The 20,683-nt window shown below is 42.2% G+C and overlaps 1 protein-coding gene and 1 non-coding gene across 15 annotated transcripts in view; one reads left to right on the plus strand and one right to left on the minus strand.

The window, feature by feature from the left end:
* Window positions 1-6,421: 6,421 nt before the first annotated feature.
* NCOA6 (nuclear receptor coactivator 6) overlaps window positions 6,422-20,683 on the plus strand; it is a 137,202-nt gene continuing 122,940 nt past the window's right edge. For all 14 annotated transcript variants that reach the window (XM_036321067.1, XM_036321063.1, XM_036321062.1 and 11 more), the window contains exon 1: window positions 6,422-6,620. The gene's annotated coding sequence lies outside the window, so the exon portion shown is untranslated. The remainder of the gene's footprint in view (window positions 6,621-20,683) is intronic.
* On the minus strand, window positions 13,182-13,288 carry LOC118663944. The gene has a single exon (XR_004970225.1). It is a non-coding gene; the product is annotated as a U6 spliceosomal RNA (small nuclear RNA).

A 20,683-nucleotide genomic window follows, 5' to 3' on the forward strand; every position in this document is an offset into this window, starting at 1 on the left:
ACCTAGAGTGAAAAATGAAGTGCTCATCACCAGCAGAATGGATAAATTGTGATATATTCAAAGAACGAAATGCTATGAAGCAATGAAAAGGAGCAAACTACAACTATTTGCAACAACATAAATGAATTATAAAAACATAAAATTTAGCAAAAGAAGCCAGACTCAAGAGAGTATATTATGTAAGATTCCATTTATATAAAATGTAACACCTGGAGAGCCTAATTTATGGAGTTAGAGGTCAGGATACTGTTTTGCCCTCAGGGGCATGGGTAATAATTGGAAAGGGAACATAAAGGGGCTTTTGTAGGCAGATAATGTTCTGTTTCTTGATTTGGGAGTTTGTTAGATGTGTATTCACTTTGTAAAAATCTATTAGGCTTTACACACTTATGATTTGTGTATTTTTATGTTATACTCTAATACAAAAGGTTTTTTTTGTTATCCTCACCCAAGGATATTTTTCCCATTGACTTTTTAGAGAGAGTGGAAGGGAGTAAAGAGAGAGGGAGAGGGAGAAAGAGAGAGGGAGAGAGAGAGAAAGAGAAACATTGATGTAAGAGAGGCACATAGATTGGTTGTCTCCCTCCCATGCCCCCACTGGGGCTGGGGATGGAACCAGCAGCCCATGTACATGCTCTTGACTGGGAATTGAACCCGCTCCACTTCAGTGCTTGGGCCAATGCTCTATCCACTGAACAACACTAGCCAGGACAAAGAGTTTTACATTTTCAGAATATTTTTGAAAACAGGCTTTTAAGTCCTAAGAATATTTCTCCTGGTTTTTTGTCACTTCTTGATACTCTGAAATTTTTTTCAGTTGTGTAATTATCACTGTATTTCTATTTTTTAATCTTTTTTCATAAGAGCAAACCATTACTTGCCCATAATAAGCCTTTATTCAAAGTAAAAGTGACCCTTCTATTTCCTATTGCAGCAATTTTCAACCCTTTTCATCTCATGGCACACATAAACTAGTTATTAAAATTCTGCAGCACACCAAAAATATAATTTTTGTCAATCTGACAAAAAAAAAGGGGGGGTGTGACCAGCTGCAAACACCCATCAGCCCCTCACCCAGGCTGGCTAGGCACCCAAGCGGGATCCCCACCCTGATCTGGGACACCCTTCAGGGCAAACCAGCCAGCCCCCACCCATGCACCAGGCCTCTATCCTATATAATAAAAGGGTAATATGCAAACTGACCCTAACAGCAGAACGACTGGGAATGACTGGTCACTATGACACACACTGACCACCAGGGGGCAGATGCTCAATGCAGGAGCTGCCCCCTGGTGGTCAGTGCGCTCCCACAGGGGGAGCTCTGCTCAGCCACAAGCCAGGCTGACGGCTGACAGTACAGTGGTGGTGGTAGGAGCCTCTCCCGCCTCCTCAGCAGCGCTAAGGATGTCCGACTGCAGCTTAGGCCTGCTCCCCGCTGGCAAGTGGACATCCCCCGAGGGCTGCCAGGCTGCCAGAGGGATGTCTGACTGCCATCTTGGGCCCGATCCCCCAGGGAGCGGGCCTAAGCCAGCAGGTGGACATCCTCCAAGGGGTCCCAGACTGCAAGAGGGCATAGGCTGGGCTGAGGGACACCCCCCAGCGAGTGCACAAATTTTTGTGCACCGGGCCTCTAGTGCACACACACATATATATATATATATATATATATATATATATATATATATATACACACATATATATATAACATAAATTTAGAATTTTAACTATTTTTAAGTATACAGTTTACTGGCATTAAGTACATTCACATTGTAGTGCAACCATCACTACCACCCATCTCCAGAACTTTTTCTTTTTCCCAAACCAAAACTCTGTACCCATTAAACAGTAACTTTTCATTCCCTCTCTCCCCAATCCTTGGCAATCACTATTCTATTTTCTGTCTCTATGAATTTGACTACTCTAGGGAACCTCACATAAGAGAAATCATATAATATTTGTCCTTTTGTGGATGGCTTATTGTGGGGCGCGGGTACGGTGTTTTGGCCAGGTTTAAGCCTCGGACTAATGAAAGGACAGGGTCCTCTCATTGCCACATGCAAGTCCCAGCTGGAGGGCAGGGACCTCCCAGCACAATTATAGCCAACGGCTGTGGTTGTAAGCTTGAACCTATGGTCCAAACACATAGCCCCACGTACCTTGTGATAGAGTTCAGGTGCATGTAGTTGAGTAGGGTTGGAGCTCACGAGAATGCTGTAAACAACGTGATCATGCCCCTACTTTGCCTCGTGGCATCTGCTATAAAATAAAGACACGGCTTGTGGGCGCTGTCGTTGTCTCCTCATCAAGGAGGCAGCATCCTACCGAGACCCAGCTATTTTTCTCTTGTCTGTCTTTCCTTAATCCTTTCACCCCCCACCACTCAGGATCACCCTTGGTCGTGCTGGCGTGGTACAGCTTATTTCACTAAGCATAATGTCTTCAAGGTTTATTCATGTTGTAGCATGTACCAAAATTTCTCCCTTGGTAAGGCTAAATATTCCATTGTATGTAAATAACTCATTTTGCTTATCCCTTCATCTGTTGGTAGACACTGGGTTGCTTCTACATTTTGGCTATGGTGAATAATGTTGCTATGAACATGGGTGTACAAATATCTCTTCAAGTCCCTGCTTCTACTTTTTATGGGTAAATATCCAGAAGTGGAATTGCTGGATTCTATGTTTATCTTTTTGTGAAACCACCAAACATTTTCTCCATAGCTGCTGAACCATTTACATCCCCACCAGCAATGTAAAAGAGTTCCAATTTCTCCATATCCTCACTAGCACATGTAACTTTTTAAAAATAGCCATCCTAATGGGTGTTCAGTGGTCTCATTGTGGTTTTGATTTGCATTGCCCTAATGACTAGTGCTGTCAAATGTCTTTTCATGTGTTTATTGGTCATTTGCATGTCTTCTTTGGAGAAATATCTACTCAAGACTTTTGCCTATTTTTAGATTAGATTTTTGTTGTTTAGAATTTTTCAGAGCTTTCTTACCACTAGAATTTTTTTTTTTTTTTTTGAGACTTGGGGGTGTATTTATGTCATCTCAGCCTCTAGGCTGTCTTTTGGCAGGACCTTTGTCTCTGCAGGATGAAATAATCAGAGTTTCTAATTTAGTCTTTCACATTAATTAATTAATCATGTAATTCATTAACTGTGTCATTATCCAAAGAGTCACTCTCTGAGCATGATTGATTTCTAGGCTAACACAAAAAAGAATATATGCTTATATGAAATTCAAGAACTGTCAAAGTTGATCTATAGTACTAGAAGTCAAAATAGTGGTTACGGCCCTAACTGGTTTGGCTCAGTGGCTAGAGCATTGGCCTATGGACTAAAGGGTCCCAGGTTTGATTTCGGTCAAGGGCATATATCTTGGTTGTGGGCACATCCCCAGTAGGGGGTGTGCAGGAGGCAGCTGATCGATGTTTCTCTCTCATCGATGTTTCTAACTCTCTATCCCTCTCCCTTCCTCTCTGTAAAAAATCAATAAAATATATTTTTAAAAAATAGTGGTTACAACCCTGGCTGGGTGGCTCAGTTGGTTGGAGTATCGTTCTGTACACCAAAAGGTTGCAGGTTCAATTCCAGGTCAGGGCACATATCTAGGTTGCAGGTTCAATCCCCAGTTGAGGCGAGTACAAGAGGTAACCAATCAATGTTTCTCTCTCACATAGATGTTTTTCTCTCTCCCTTCCTCTCTCTTAAAAAAACAAACAATAAAAGATATCCTCGGTTGAGGATTAATAAAAGAAAATAGCGGTTATCTCTGGGGAAGCAAGTATTGATTGGGAGGGGACAATATGGGAGGGAACAAAGGAAACTTTCTGGGTTGATAGCTCTATAACTTTATCTGGGTGGTGGTAACACAGAAATATATAAAAATTATTAGGTATACATTTAAGATGTCTGCATTTTGCTTTATGTAAATTATACCTCACTTTTAAAAATTAAAAGCAAAAACTTGCCCGAGCCAGCTTGACTTAGTGGATAGAGCATCAGCCTGTGTAGACTGAAGGGTTCCAGGTTCGATTAAGGTCAAGGGCATGTACCTTTGTTGCAGGCTCCTCCCTGGCCCGGGCCGTGGTCAGGGTGCGTGCAGGAGGCAACCAATCAATGTGTTTCTTTCACATCAATATTTCTCTCTGTCTTTCCCTCTCTTCCACTCTTTCTAAAATCAATGGAAAAATATCCTCGAGTGAGGATTAAATAAGTAAATGAAAGTTTAAAAAAAAAGCTTAACATTCTTTTTCTAAGCTCTTCTTATAAATCCATTTGGCATTAACTTCATAGGCTCAAAAGTCTGAGGTGGCCGCTTGTGGTTCTCTTCATTTTTTTCTGCCTTGGGGCCCAGCACCTAGCACAGTGTCCAGGATTCATACATAAAACAAACTAGAGGCTTGGTGCACGAAATTTGTGCACTGGGGGTGGGGGTGGGGGCGGTCCCTCAGCCCAGCCTGCGTCCTCTCGTAGTCAGGGAGCCCTCGGGGGATGTCCGACTGATGGCTTAGGCCCACTCCCCACCTAAGCCGCAGTTGGACACCCTTAGCACTGCTGTGAAGGCGGGAGAGGCTCCTGCCACTGGCCACTGCGCTCGCCAGCCTTGAGCACGGCTTCTGGATGAGCAGAGCTCCCTCTGTGGGAGTGCACTGACCACCAGGGGGCAGCTTCTGTGTTGAGCGTCTGCCCCCTGGTAGTCAGTGCACATCATAGCGACCAGTTGTTCCACCATTCGGTCGATTTGCATATTAGCCTTTTATTATACAGGATATTTACTGAGCGCCTCCTCTGTGCCAGGCACTGTGGTATGTGCTGAGGAAACAGTGGTAAACAAAATTGATAGCCTTCCTCCTTATGAAGCCCACAGTCTAGTAGCACAGATGGGGAATAAATAAAGCCTAGTGCAACCTATTGAGGACAAGAAAACCTGTCTGGGGAGTGATCAGAGAAGGCGCCCTTGGGGTAGCAATGTTTGAGCTGGAATCTCAGGGCTGATGAGTTATCTAAGGGAGGTGGGAGCATTTTAGGTGTGAGGGATCAGCATGTGTAAGGGTCCTGAGGAGAGAAGTACAATATGTGAAAGAAGTCACTGTAGTTGCAGTCCAGAGAGGAAAAGAGGGCCCTGCGACATGACTGGAGTTGTGGAAAGAGCAATAGTTAAGCAACTATTTGACCTTTATCTTTTTCTTTCTTTCTTTTTTTTAAATATATTTTTTATTGATTTTTCACAGAGAGGAAGGGAGAGGGATAGAGGGTTAGAAACATCGATGAGAGAGAAACATCCATCAGCTGCCTCCTGCATACCTTCTACTGGGGATGTGCCCGCAACCCAGGTACATGCCCTTGGCCGGAATCGAACCTGGGATCTTTCAGTCCGCAGACTGACATTGTATCCACTGAGCCAAACCCGTTAGGGCTCTTTCTTTCTTTTTTATTGTCTAAAGTTTTGCATGTGTCTCCTTTTCCCCCGATTGATACTCCCCCCCACCCCCACTCCGGCCTTTTTCTTAAGAGCAATGTGAAACCATCAAATAGTTTTAAATAGGGGAGGGACAAAATCAGATTTCTGACTTAGAAACATTACTCTGACAGCAGGGTGGAGAGTACAGATACCAGGGAGGATGTAAAAAGGCCCTGGATGGCTTGGACACCAGTCCGAGCATACAGTGTGTGCTCAGTAACTAATTGTGGAATGAAAGAACTCATGACTCCTTTTCTTAGATGAAACAAGTATGCTTTGCAATACGTTTACAACCCACTTGCTCATCTATCTTCTGTGATGTTTCTGTGGTAACATACCTTAGACTCTTTTACAGATGATGGAGCTGAGGTTCAGAGACAAAGAAAATCACACAGCTAAGAAGGGTGAAAGCCAGATATGAATCCACGCATCAGATCTGATGACACATCAAATCCAGGGCTGGAGGGGCCTCCCTACATCTGAAGACAGAGGAAGGCACCTACTGAGCTTGCAGGGCTGATGGTGGTGGGAAGAGGTGGAGGGACTTAGAGCCACCTCATAATCAAGGCTAAAGGTTATCTCTATCAGCTACCACGTGTCAGGTGCTTTCCCTGCTGTCCCTCATTGCCTCTTTGCAAGCACTATGATCATCCCCGTATTTCACATAGGTAAACTGAGGCTTGAAGAAGTGAGTTGCCCAATAATACTCAGCTGGAAACCTCCCATGGGGCTGCGCAGTGACTCTGAAATGGGGGCAGGGGTCACTGGGGAGACTTCAGCGCCAGGAGACGAGACCCACTGGGTCCCAGGACCCAGCTCTGCACCCCAGTGAATGGGTGCGCGCTCCGCCTCGCGCGCTCGGGGACGTTTGGTCACGTGGCCAGGCCCCACCCACCCCGGTCCGCCCCGCCCCGCCCGCACTCCCTCCCTCTCTCTCCCTCCCTCCCCCTCCCTCCCCGGCCCGGTCCGGCCCATCCCCCTCCCCGCCGGCTCCCTGAGGCCCTGCCGGGTCGGGCTGCTGGCAGCCGGGCGCCGACGGCCGGACAGACGGGCGCACGCGAGGACGGACGGACGAACTCACGGAGGGCCGCGGGCACGCACGGCCCGGGCCGGTGCTCCGAGGCCCGCCCGGGAGGGCTGGGGCCGCGCTCAGGTGAGGTGACGGCGACGCGGGCCCTGAAGGGGTGGGCCCGTGGGCAGTCCGCGGTCCCGGCTCGGCTGGCTCCGCTGGCAGGAGGCACCGCCCGGGCCCGGCGCGGGAAAATGGCGCCGGCCGGCCGTGGAGCACGGCCCCCGTGCGGGCCCGGCCCGGAGCCGCCCCGCCCGCCCGCCGTGCTCGTGTCCCCGTCGCCATGTTGGGGAGCGGGCCCCGGGCCTGCGGGCGGGGGCGCTGGCGGGAGCGGGAGCGGGAGCCCGGTCGGGCTCGGAGAGGGTGCCGGTCGCGAGGCCGGGCCGCCGAGCGAGTGCCGGGCGGGCCGGGGTCTGCACGGGCTGGCGCTGCAGCTCCGAGCCCCTGGCGGGAGCCGGACGTGAGGTCGTGGCCGTGTCGCGGGCCAGGGACACTGGGTCCACACGGAACCAGGGTCGGGGTCGGTGGAGCTTGGGAGGCAAGACCTGGAGTTGGGTTAGACCGTGGGCGGCGTGCAGGGCCCCCGGGCCGCTGGGACCCGCAGGGGCGCGGGTCCGAGCTCGGGCTGTCAGGACGGTGGCAGCTCTTGGCGCGGGGAGGCAGGGGCTGTTAGACATGGGGGCTCTCTGGCTATCAGATGGGGGCAGCCTCCTCGGAGTCGCGGCGCGGAATTGCAAAGGATAGATGTGCCCCCAGGATCCTCCACTCCTTTTTGGGGGAGCAGCCCCCCCCAAAAAACGGAAGGTTTTGATAAGGAAGAGGAAAAAGAGGGACTGAGGTTTGGGTGCAGGAGCTGGCCAGCAAAAGGGGTGCAGAGAGTGGAACTGGTTGGCAAGAAGAGAGAGCCTCCCTCCATCAACTTAGGGAGTTCGTGTGTGTCTTTAAAGGGAGGGACCGGGCTGTTTGTGGGCGGTGACCCAACGTGTCTTCCCAGGAAGGGGACAGCCCACTGTTTTAAGAGCAGGGTCACCTGGGGAGGTCATCGGAAAGGCATTATCGGAGCCAGGAAGAATAGTGAATAGCGAAGGAGCGAATGTGTAAAAACTGCACACACCTGAGAGGCCCTGTAGCAATATCAGATGGTGTCGTCACTTTAGCTGAGACAGAGAAAGGTAAAGTTGACTTCTCCAGATCTTAAAAGTGCGTGTCCGAGGAGGTGCTGGCACTCAGGGCTGCTGCCTCGTTCAGCATGCTGCCTTAGAGGAGTTTGCTAGCGGGCAAAAAATGTTAAGAAGTCGAGCATGGCAGCTTATGTCAAAGAACTATTAATTTATTTTGTTTCTGTAAGGAGTTCTGTCAGTTCGAAGGCTAAGGGGATACCAAAAAAGTATAGGTAACCAGCTATTTGATAATTTCCAGTCTACCTCCATTTGTGCAAAGGAGCTAGCTAGCTATCTTCAGGATCCTTTTGACTTCCCACTTTCTGGAGTGCTACCAGAGGCTCCTTCCCCTTCTAGGTGTTTAAAGCAAAGGGACATAAAAAGCCTTAGAAAAACAAAGCAAACAGTGAATAATGGTAGAAACCCAGGATCTCTATCATGATAAAAATTTAATTAAAGAGAAGAGTTGAAAGTTCAAATGGGGTATGGGAGAGTTCTGAGGGAAACTATGCAAATCAGCCGTGAGCCATAGTAGTTCTAGGGCTCCCATTTAATAAAAAAGGACTTTGAACAAGAAGGTTGTGAGGACATTCATAGCAATAAGATTTTCAATATATATTCAATATGTGTATACCATATGTATATAAAGCAACATGATTCATTTGTTCTGGACCTTTGTAATGCAAGAAGGCCTAGCCTTGTTTGTGCCATGGGGCCCTCTAGCTTCTAGTGAAGCTTATGGACCCCTCTCATAAAACAAAATACATTTAATAACAATTTGATGACAAAGAAAACCAGCTATATTGAAATATAGTTACCAAAATATACAACTTATGATGTAGTAATATAGGTTATACTTCTTTATCAGCACATTATAAAATTTTATAATTTTAAAGATGTGATGAGCACAAATAATACTTTAAGATATCTGCAACAGCTGTAATATGATATAAAGATATCTGTGATTACTGTGACAGTCACAGATCCTGCTAATACTAGAATGGTTTGTTGCCTGCATTCATATTTGAAGAAAATAACTCAGAGAGGTTAGTGAAAATAAAGAGATAATTTACTTTCTTATTTAAGTTCATGGACCCACCCCCTAAATTCTATCTATGGACTCCTGTCTATGAACCCTAGGTTAAGAAACTCTACTCCTACCACGAAGCATTCAACATACATTTACTGGTGCTAGACATCAGTTACATACCACGCATTATGCTAGGCTTTGAGGAGTCAAAGGTCTTTAGAACAGGGTCTTTTCACTTTGGATATTCAGTCTCATGAGAGAAGTAGACATGTAAATAAAGATAGTTTAGAATGGTAAATGCCATTGGAGAGTTACCAGAGGTTGTAAGAGCATGTCTCTGCTCTAGGAATCAGGGAAGGTTTTGTGAAAGGATGACATTTGAGATGTGTCCTGAAAGGTAAAGGAGTTTGCCAGAGAGAAGTTGAAGAGAAAAGTATTCCAGGCAAAGTCATGCATACCATGCATTTTTAGGGAATGTAACTGAATGTGGCTGGAGGTGTGTGTGTGTGTGTGTTAGAATTTTTGGTGTTGATAATTGACATTGTGAATGGTGAGAGAGAGAATTTTTTAGATTTTTAGCTTGGGATGGTGACTGTCAAAGATATTAAAAAGATGAAAAGAAAATGAGGTGAAAATTTTCACAGATAATAAGGGAGAAGATGTTTTTTGGTAAAGTAGTAGACTTTCGGAAACCATCACAAAGCTGTAGAATGTGTAGTTTTTGCTTCATGAAATTAGAGGGGTCAGCAAACAAAAGTCAGGGGAAATATAGAGTGTAGGAAAATAACAATGATCTATGTCAGGGGTACACAAGCTACGACCCATAGGTCAAATCTGGCCCACTACCTATTTATGTAAATAAAGTTTTATTGGAACACTGGCACACTTATTCATTAACATATTGTCTTTGGCTGCTTTCACACTACCAATGGCAGAGTTGAGTGGTTGTGACAGAGAATATATAGCTCACAGAGCTGAAAATATTTACTGTATGGACCTTAACAAAGACATTTGCCAGTCCCTGATCTGTGTGTGTGAATGTTGGGATATATGTGCTCCCAGAGTTCAGCTTCTGTTTTTCCATCCAGTTCCTATATAATGGAGATTAACTATCTTGGCTCTATCCTTCTGGCTGGGTCCCCCATGCTCTGTGTACCTGCAGTATGACATAGATCCCTGAATATTATATATTGCTCAGTGATGCCAAGGTCTACTGTTCTCAGTTCTGCTGTGTGGCAACTGTGGTAATACCAGGTTTTTTTCCTTTTCCTTTTTGTATTAAATTTATTGGGGTAACATAGGTTTCAGGTGTGGGTGTATATGTTACAAGATCTGTATATATTATGTTGTGTGCCCACCCCCCAAAGTCAAATCTCCCATCACCATATATCAGGACCCCCTTAACTCCTCACCCTAATTCCAGGTTTTTACAGCTTAGACTATGCTGGGGCTTGTTTTGCCATTTTTCTATTGTTTGGTGTTTTTTTTTTCCCCAAAAGATTTATTTATATTTTCTGATCACTAATCCTTTCCTGGTTATATGTACTATTACAGATGCCATTTCCCAGTTTGTTCTTATCTTTTAAATCTCTTTAAGTTGTCTTTTGTTAAAAAGAAGTTCTGAATTTCAGTAAGCTCAAATTTATCAATCTTTCCCTCTCCAGAGATTTTGAAGTTATTCTTTAGATTATCATCTTGAGTCTCTACTGATTTGTCTTTGATGTTTATATCTTTAATCCATCTGGAATCAACTCTCGTGTATGGTGTGAGGTAGGGTCCAGTTTCATTTTCTCTCCCTATGTACAATTAATTATCCCAGTACCATTTATTGAATGGCCTTTGTTTTCAAATTATGAGTTCTTTTGGCGGACTCATGAGGTCCTAATTCCAGCCTCTACTGCTTGCTAATTGTGTGACTTTGGACAAGTTGCCTCAGTTTCCTCATCTTTAAAATAGGATAATAGTATTTATCTCATAGGATTGTTTGAAGATTAAATGAGTTAATTCAGGTAACATGTAGAATAGTGTGAAACCTAGAAAATGTACAATAATGTTTCCTGTAATTTAGCAGTATTGTTCATATCTGATTCCCAGCAGTAAGCAAGCGGAGAGGCTCCATATGCTCAACACAACTGTAGGATTAGTTTGGTTTTCTGGTCAATACAGAATGGTTGAGAGTTAGAGTAAGTGTTACAGGAGATGTTCCCAAGTTGTCTGTTAGTTTTAACTGCTGCCTTAGACTGTCAGATGAGATGGAAGTCCTCCCACCCCAACACTTTTTACAGAGAACTTCTGTAGCAGAGGATGCAAACAGGCAGCCTGTGGTTGGTTTTGACCGGCAGACATCTTTTGTTTGATTCAGACAGTAATTTTTTAATATGTTTTTATTGATTTCAGAGAGAGGAAGGGAGAGGGAGAGAGGGATAGAAACAGCAATAATGAGAGAGAATCTTGATCAGCTGCCTCTTGTATGCCCCCCACTGGGGACAGCCAGCAACCCAGGCATGTGCCCTGACCAGGAATCAAACCATGACCGTCTGGTTCATGGGTCAACACTCAACCATTGAGCCACACCAGCCAAGCTAATATTTTTAATGTCTTAAAAATTTATACAGATTTCATAGTTTCTCACTTATCTTGAAAAATTATGAGTTCTGTCAACACCAAACCCATATTCTCTCATAGCAATACAATAAAAGCTGAAAGTTTTAGGTGGGATGTGTTTTCTGGTTTTCTGCATGGTCCTCACTATTCACGTGATTTGCACATTTACTTTTATCACCTTATAGGTATTTAATTTTCTGATTCTTACTGAGGTTTTAAATATTATCTCTCCTGCCCTGGCCAGGAGTTGTTCAGTGGTTAGAGCATTGCCGGTGTACCAAATGGTCATGGGTTCAATTCCTGGTCACCCCAGCTGGCCCAGTTGGGGCACAGGCAGTAGGCTGCCAATTGATGTGTCTCTCTCTCTCCCTCCCTCTCTCCTCTCTTCCTCCCTTCCACTCTCTAAAAATCAGTGGAAGCCAAGACCAGTTTGGCTCGGTGGATGGAGCGTCGGCCTGCGGACTGAGGGGTCCCGGGTTCGATTCCGGTCAAGGGCATGTACCTGGGTTGTGGGCACTTCCCCAGTGGGGGATGTGCAGGAGGCAGCTGATCGATGTTTCTCTCTCATCGATGTTTCTGGCTCTCTGTCTCTCTCTCTTCCTCTCTGTAAAAAATCAATAGAATATATTTTTAAAAAATAATAAAAAAAAATAAAAATCAGTGGAAGAAATATCCTCGTGTGAGGATTAACAACAAAAAAATCTCTCCCCTAAATCAATAAATGATATACAGTGGGGCCTTGACTTACGAGTGTCCCCACTAACGAGTTTTTTGAGATACCAGCTGTCTCTCGGCTGATATTTTGCATTGAGTTGATAGAGTAATTTGAGTTAACGAGCTCCTTAACGAGCTCGGTCTCCGAACGAATTAAACTCGTAAGTCAAGGCCCCTCTGTACTGGAATAGGATAGGGTCAAGATGGCCAGAAATTGACAGATGAGTTTGTGGGCTGGTAATAACTAAAAAGACTGATTCATATTTGATCATAATGAGTAAGTGATAATTGATATTAAAAGATGAGATGAAATTTAGTTCAAATCATTGAATATCTAGGCATCTATGTGCTGGGTTTGTTTTTACTTGTGATGTAGAGCTGTTTTGCAAGAGAGCAGTTGGATGAGAGAGAGGAAATATAGAAATTCATTCACTTGTCAAACATTTATTAAGCCCTATCATGTACATTTCGGTAGAATTCTATAGGATATGAAGATGAATCTAGCCAAGGTTTAAGTGTCATGTGGGTTATAGTAATGTGTGATGGACCTGTGATATTGGAGAATGGTGCCTGAAAGAGGCAGCTTTTGAATGGAGCAGCCAGGAATGGTTAAGATCATAATACTTGGAGATGAGGCAGTTTTTTGCAGGGTGAGTGAAAGCATGATTGTACAGATATGGGTGTTTAGGAGATAGCAGAGCCCAATTTGGCTGGAGAACAAGATTATAACAGGGCTGCTGATAGTTAAGGCTGGAAATGGAGATTGAACAAAACCAGCAGTAATAATAGTAGCTCACATTTTTTGCATGCATACTATTTGCCAGATAGTGTACCAAGCATTTTATAAGTTAGTACAGTAAACCCTCAATTTTGTGGACTTCGGATTTAATGGACAAAGTTTCCGGTCCGTATGTCATAAATGAAAATTAACACCTTGTTAATGTTTAAATGTTTTTAACTAAGATTTTCTTATAATTAAATTAAAAGGTTATTTTTTTGTTATTAATTCACTGTTATTTTTAACAAATTTTAGCAAATAGGCATATGTTGGAAGAAACACTGTAGTGATTTTACCAACATATTTACATAACTACAACTACAGTCTACATATTTATTTATTTATTTTATTTTATTTTTTAAAATATGGAACGCTTCACGAATTTGCGTGTCATCCTTGCGCAAGGGCCATGCTAATCTTCTCTGTATCGCTCCAATTTTAGTATATGTGCTGCCGAAGCGAGCACAACAGTCTACATATTTAAATCGAAGAGTCACAGCCTAAACAGCTATTAGCATGTGATCACACCGCCTCCATCACGATAATTGTTGTTGCCTGGTGTGACTTTGCAGCAGTTCCCACCTGCACTAAGCCACGCCCCAGCCATATGTGCTTGTTTACTCTCTGTGACTGGGGAATGCATGCATGTACTATATATAAAATTACTGTAATACATACAGAAAACTTTTCCGTGAAATTAAACTTTTCATACTTCATTATAATTACACAAATGTGTCTACATAAATAAAAACAGGTAAACTAATTTGTCAATTTTTTTAACATATGCATTTGGGAAACCTTTATTATATAACAGAATTTTGGCTTTTATGGACACCCTCTTGCCCGAATTAGTTTTATATCGAGGTTTTCCTGTATTTCATTTAAACCTCACAACAACCCTGTGAGACAGGCACTGTTTTTAATTCTATTTTTTTACAGGTAAAGAGACTGAGGCATAGAGCTAACAATTGATGGATAGTTGAGGCAGTACAAAGCTTATACTCTTAGCCTCGACATACTATACAACTGAATCATGGAAGACTTTGAATCCTTTTTCTTTCCAAGCTGGGAAATTTAGACTTGATTGACTGAAAAATGGGGAGTCAACAAAAGTTTTTAGCCATATGATGACATAATTAAAACTGTACATTAGGAAAGTAAGCCTGGTCTTGAAGTGTAGATACAGAACTAGTTTCCTCTCTTGCTCCTCACTAGATAGGGTGCTCCTTGAGAGCTGGACCTGTGTCTGTTCCATCCTCCCTCCCTGTGGCCCCAATGTCTCCCTTGTGTGTTGTCTGGCACATTTATTTATTTTTAAATTTTAATCTTTTTGTACTTCACCTTATTCTAAAAAGACAAGGTGGCTGCCCAGGAGTTTAATAAACATTTGCTGAGTTAATAAATAAACAGAGGTATATATAAATCTATAATAACTAGAAGCCCGTTGCACGAAGATTTGCACAATAGGCCTTCCTTCCCCTGGCTGCTGGCACCGGTTTTCCTCTGGCACCCAGGACCCAGACCTTGGGCCGCAGCGGAGAAGCCAAGCCTCTTCATTCTTCAGTCTTTAGTCTTCACTCCAGCTGGAGCCTTCAGTCTTCGCTCTGCACCTGCATATGCAAATTCACTGCCATCTTTGTTGGGTTAATTTGCATAGTCGCTCTAATTGGCTGGTGGGCATAGCGGAGTGACACCAATTTGCATGTTTCTCTTTTATTAGTGTAGATAAAAGCATAATATGCTAATTAGACCAGACGACTGAACAACCTTCTGGACGACCTTCCGGATGAAGCTGGGGCTGTGAGGGCCGAGCCCCTTGCACGAATTTTATGTATCAGGCCTCTAATATATACATAAAGAGAATACTATGACTTTGTTGGAGGAAGTAATACAGCCCTAGGGGATAAGCTATATTTTATATATAAATCCTATAAAGCAAAAAGTAGAACTACATCTTCTTTAACTTGTGAAGAATTGTATATTCTATGTCAGTTAAACTATTAATGATCAATTAATATTAACTATGTCAGTTAAAAAGCTGTACTCATAGAAACAAAGAGTAGAATGGGGATTGCTAGGGACTGACAGGTGGGGGAAGTTGAGAGATGTTGATCAAAGGGTATAAACTTCCAGTTATAAGATGAAAATGTTCTGGTAATTTAATGTTCAGCATGGTGACTAGAGCTAACAATACTGTATTATATACTTGAAAGTTGCTAGGAGAGATCTTAAATGTTCTCAACACACAAAAAAGGTAATTATGTGAGGTGATGCATGTGTTAACTAATCTTCTATAATAATAAAAGCCTAAGTGACCATCGCAACCGAACGGACAACTGAACAGGCTGTGTGGGGCAACTTGGCTGGCAGCGGGGGTTAGTGAGGGGCGACCAAACGACTGAGCAGCAGGCTGCGTGGGGCTATCAGGCCGGCCGGGGGGTTAGTGAGGGGCTACCAAATGACCAAACAGCAGGCTGCATGGGGCGACCAGGCCTGCAGGGGGGCAGTTGGGAGCGACCAGGCCAGCAGAGGGACGCAGTGAGGGGCGACCAGGCTGGCGGGGGGGGGGGGGGGCAGTTAGGGGCGACCAGGCCGGTGGGGGAGGGCAGTTGGGGGTGACCAGGCCAGCAGGGAGGGCAGTTAGGGGAGATCAGGCAGGCAGGCAGGTGAGCAGTTAGGAGCCAGTGGTCCTGGATTGTGAGAGGGATGTCTGCCCCCGAAGGGTCCCGCATTGGAGAGGGTGCAGGCTGGGCTGAGGGAACCCCCCCCCCCCGCACGAATTTTGTGCACCAGGCCTCTAGTATTGTTATATTTGTTATAAATTTTTCAGTGTACACATGTATACATCTTGTCATACACCTTAAACTTATACAACTTATGTTCATTATGCCTCAATAGAGCTGGGGAAAAAACAATGTCAGTTAATAATGTTAGTGATCACCAAATTCAGATAGTATTTATACTTCAAATAAGTATTTAGGTTTGTATTTGGAATTAAGCAGTTGCAAATCCTCCCCCCCCCCACACCCCTTACACACACACACAAGGAGGCAACAGAAGTTCCCATTAATCAGCTCCTTTACTGATATTGAACCATTGAATATAGAAATGAACATAGTATCATTTATGTACATTTTCTAGAGATCAGACAGCAGCTGTCTCTCACAGGAAAAATAGTTCCAAGTTTGTGAATCAAATTCCTGTTTTGGATTTTACTGAGGGATATTATTTGTTAGGTTAAGTTCCTTGCCATAATTTTAGTTGTTATATGGAAGTACGATTGTCTCTTTTATAAAATATAGACTTAAAAAAATTCAAACACTTGGAGAAATTCAAAGACACTTTTGTTAACTACCAAATACCAGTAAAAGTGGGAAGATAGGTAAACCAGCATCTGACTAAACTTAATAGAGACAGCTTAATATACCCTAAATAATGGATTTATTAAACATTCTTTCTCATTGTGGATATTAACAGCAGTTTGTGCATACACATGCATGTACATATCAATATGAAATATATTGATATAACTAATATAAGTAAAGTTGAATCTAGGAATGCTTCCTAAAGAAAATGAGCCTTTAACTGAGTTATTTTAGGTTGTGTTTAACTCTTCAGTGTATGAGGAGATGACTCATTCAAAAGCATTAAGATTAGAATAAATGTGGAGAAAAATATGATTAGCATAGTTAGTATATGTCAACTGCTTACCAGCATTGAGAGATGTATACAGTTGATGAGTAACTAGTTTCTGCCTTCCAGTAAACTCATTCATCTGGGGAAGTGTTGTGAACATAAATTAAAAATCAGGAGAAAGCATGACTCAAATGATATAGGTAAGTGTTGTGGGAATTCAGAAGAGGGAGGGAGGGAGGGGGGAGAGAGAGAGAGAGAGAGAGAGAGAGAGAGAGAGAGAGAGAGAGAGAGAGGGAGAGAAAAGAAAGGAAGGAAGAAAGAAAGAAAAGAAAGGAAGGAAGGAAGGAAGGAAGGAAGGGAGGAAGGAAAGAAAGAAAGAAAATAAATTTCAATTTGTAGAATCAGGAAAGGCTTCATGGAACAGGTAGTGTATTACTTTCCCAAGTGTAGTTACAAGGTGGGTAACTTAAAATAATTTATTCTCTGACAGTTTTCTTTGTGTGTTTTTTTTTAAACAACATATTCTTTTTTAAAATTGATTTTTAGAGAAAGAAACATTGATTTGTTCCACTTATTTATGTATTCATTAGTTGATTCCTGTATGTGCCCTGACTGGGGATCAAACCCACAACCTTGGCATGTCAGGATGATGCTCTGACTAACTGAGCTATTTGGCCAGGGCCTATTCTCTGATAGTTCTTGAAGCTAGAACCTGAATTCAGGGTGTCAGCAAGGCCATGTTCCCTCTGAGACTGAGTAGCATCCATTCTTCCTTGCCTCTTCCTAGCTTCTATCAGTTCTTGGTGTCTCTTGGTTTATAGCTGCATCACTTCACTCTCTGATTCTATTGTCACATGGCATTCTCCCTATAGGTCTCCAAATTTTTCTCTTCTTATAGAGAGACACCAGTCATAATTGGATTAAGGACCTACTCTACTCCAATATGACCTCTTCTTAACTAATTACACCTGCAGTAACCCTATTTCCAAGTCGGTCACATTCTGTGGTACTGGGGGCTTAGGACTTATGTTAAAATATCTTTTAGGGGAACAAAATTCAACTAATAACAGGTGACATGATAGAGAGGTATTAAATTAAAACTTACTAAATAAAAGGAAGGGTAAGATTGCAATAAGCTGAGTTAAAGAGAGAAGAACCAAAGGGAATGATGGACATAGGAAAGTATAAGGAATATTTAGGAAATGAAATAGTGAGAAGCATGGTTAGCTGGTGTGTTGAAGAGCTGTGGAGAGATAAAGTCAGAGTAGTTTCTCCAATTGTCTCCAAAATGTTCAAAGTGGAATTAAATTAAGGACTGTGCACCCTGGCCGGTTGCTCAGTGGTTAAAGCATTGGCCCTCAAAACCAAAGGGTCACTGGTTTGATTCCCAGTCAAGGGCATGTACCTGGGTTGCAGGTACGATCCCCAGCTGTGTGGAAGGCAACCAATCGATGTGTCTCTCTCACAAAACCAATCATGTTTCTCTCTCTCAACAAAAAATAAAACTAGGTACTGTGCATTTCATTTGCATGTTATTATTTTTGTAGTTTTTTTTTTAAACCTGTAACAATTCCCATTTGTCTGCTTCCTCACCTTTTATCCCCATGCATTGATTTGTTGAGACCACAGCAGTTTTCTTGTTGAATGTCAAATATTCTGGATTTATCTGTTTCCTTTGTGGCATTTAACTTGCTCCTTTATTCCTTGTATTTCCCTAAACTGAAAGGTTAAAGGACATGGTTTGATTTTAAGGAATTGCTTAGATATAAAAACTTGATTATATTCTAGCTAAACATTTTGGCAAAAATAATTAATATTCTTCATATTGCACAATATCACCAGGTACATAAATCACAGGGTTCAAGTTGTGACTGCCAGATCTGTCCGTGGTGAAGTTGCATTTATTTTCTTTTGTGACTAGCATATGTTTGTTTTGTTTCTTTAAATCCTTACCTGAGGATATTTTTCCATTGATTTGGAGAGAGAGTAGAAAAGAGGGAGGGAGGGAGGGAGGGAGGAAGGGAGGGAGGGAGAGAGGGAGGGAGAGAGAGAAACATTGATGTGAGAGAGACGTCGATTGGTTGCCTCTCGCATGCCTCCCGACTGGGATTGAGTTGCAACCGAGGTACTTGGCCTTGACTAGAATCAAACACGAGACCCTTCAGTCCATGGGCTGATGCTCTATCCACTGAACCAAACTGGTGAGGACCAAATATGTTTTTTATTTATCAATGATGAGCATTTTTTCAATCTTGTTTTATCTAATTTTCATATTATTTGACCATTTGTTCAGTGTTGATTTGGTGTTTTCCTTTTGTTTGTTTGTTTACTTATTGTTATTTTCCTTTTAACTTTGTACTATGCATTTGCAAATTTTATTCAGTATAACAAAAAATAATGCATTGTTATAAAAGACAAATTTCAAGTTTCAAAATATAGCTAAAATGAAATATAACCCCCCAAAAAGAGAGATACAGAATGTAAATATATAATAGGGCATTTCTTTGACACGATCTTGTGATGAATCATGTTTGCTTTTTTTTAAAAAAAAAAATTCTAAGTAGACAAACCTAAAAAACAAATCTCTTGACACCCTAGCTGGTTTGACTCAGTGGATAGAGCATCGGGTCTGTGTACTGAAGGGTCCCAGGTTCGACTCCAGTCAAGGGCACAGTGAGGGGTGTGCAGGAGGCAGCTGATCAATGATTCTCTCTCATCACTGATGTTTCTATTTCTCTCTCTCGCTCCCTTCCTCTTTGAAATAAGAAACAAAACAAAACACCACAAAGCTCTTGAATCAAAAACTTCTTTTGCTCTGACTGGGTGGTTCAGTTAGTTGGAGTGTTGTCCTGTGCACCAAAAGGTTTGATTTCCAGTCAGGTGGGTATAGGACGTAACCGATCAATATTTCTCTGTCATGTTTTTTTCTCCCTTCCTCTTTCTCTCTAAAAATCAATAGAAGCATATCCTTGGGTGAGGATTAAATAAAACACACAAACTTCTCTCATTTCTATTTTGAAATAGAAGTAAGTCTTAAATCATAAAAGCTGTTTTACATACCCACACACAGAGTACCCAGAATTTAATTTTATTCCTTGTCCTCTGAGTGCTTCATTTGGCTGTTTTTTATATACATCAATTCTTTTTTAAATTTTTATTTTTTGTATTGATTTTAAGGGAGAGATCGAGAGATCAATTTGTGCACTTACTTGTTCCACTTACACATTCATTGGTTGAGTCTTGCATGGGCCCTGATCTGGGATCGATTCCTTGGCATATTGGGATGATGCTCCAGCCAATTGAGCTACCTTGCCGGAGCCTATACACCAATTCTTTATCACTTTTAACTAACTATTTTTCAGTCATTCCTATTATAGATTTTTTCTTCATTTCTTTTTTTTGTTATGTTATACTCAAATAGGATTTTCCTTTCAAACCACAAAAGTTGTATAGGTGAATTGAAACAAGCATAACATCATTTGAGGTACATGAAGAAAAAGTCAAACATCTCCAGTTCCTCTCCTCTAAGCTACTCAGGTGAAATAGCCTAGTGTTTCTTCCATAATTTTCTCTATGTTCGTAGAAACACATATACCTACAGATTCATCTTCTCTTATTTTATAAGATTATCATGCTACCATATACATTATGCTACAACTTCTATTTTTTTTACTTTTTAGGATGTCACATATTTTCTTTTTTATCATGAAATAGATACCTAATTCCTTGTTCCAACTGCATAATGTTCCATTTATGTAGGTTCTATCAGTGAGCCACACCTGTGAGGGCTACTTTTCTAGTTCTTTCAAAATGAAATATTTCACTTGTAAAGAAGTGTCACATAGGAAGTTTCCCTACTACTAAGAAGCTTTGAATAAATTGTTGACTCAAGCCTTAATTTTTCATCCATTCCATAAGGGTATTGGACCAGATTATTGCCAAGGTCTCTCTGGTTCTTACTCTGCTCAGATTCTTGTCAAGTTATTTTTAGGGAATTTTTATTAGGTCCTAGGTTGTAGGATTTGGTCAACTTTTCAATGTGCTTTGTATATTTAGAGCATGGATTAAAAGACTGATACTCCAAATGTGTTATTTTTTTTTTATTGTAGCTTTAACATGGTGCTATTCATAATTAGAACATGATGTATAAAGTAGCCTTTCCCTAAATTTTACTTTATCCACCTACTATGGTATCTAACAAGACAGGAAAAATCTCATTGAGCCT

Source organism: Myotis myotis, unplaced genomic scaffold (genome assembly GCF_014108235.1).
Source record: "Myotis myotis isolate mMyoMyo1 unplaced genomic scaffold, mMyoMyo1.p scaffold_m19_p_9, whole genome shotgun sequence".
NCBI classification, from domain to species: Eukaryota; Metazoa; Chordata; class Mammalia; order Chiroptera; family Vespertilionidae; genus Myotis; species Myotis myotis.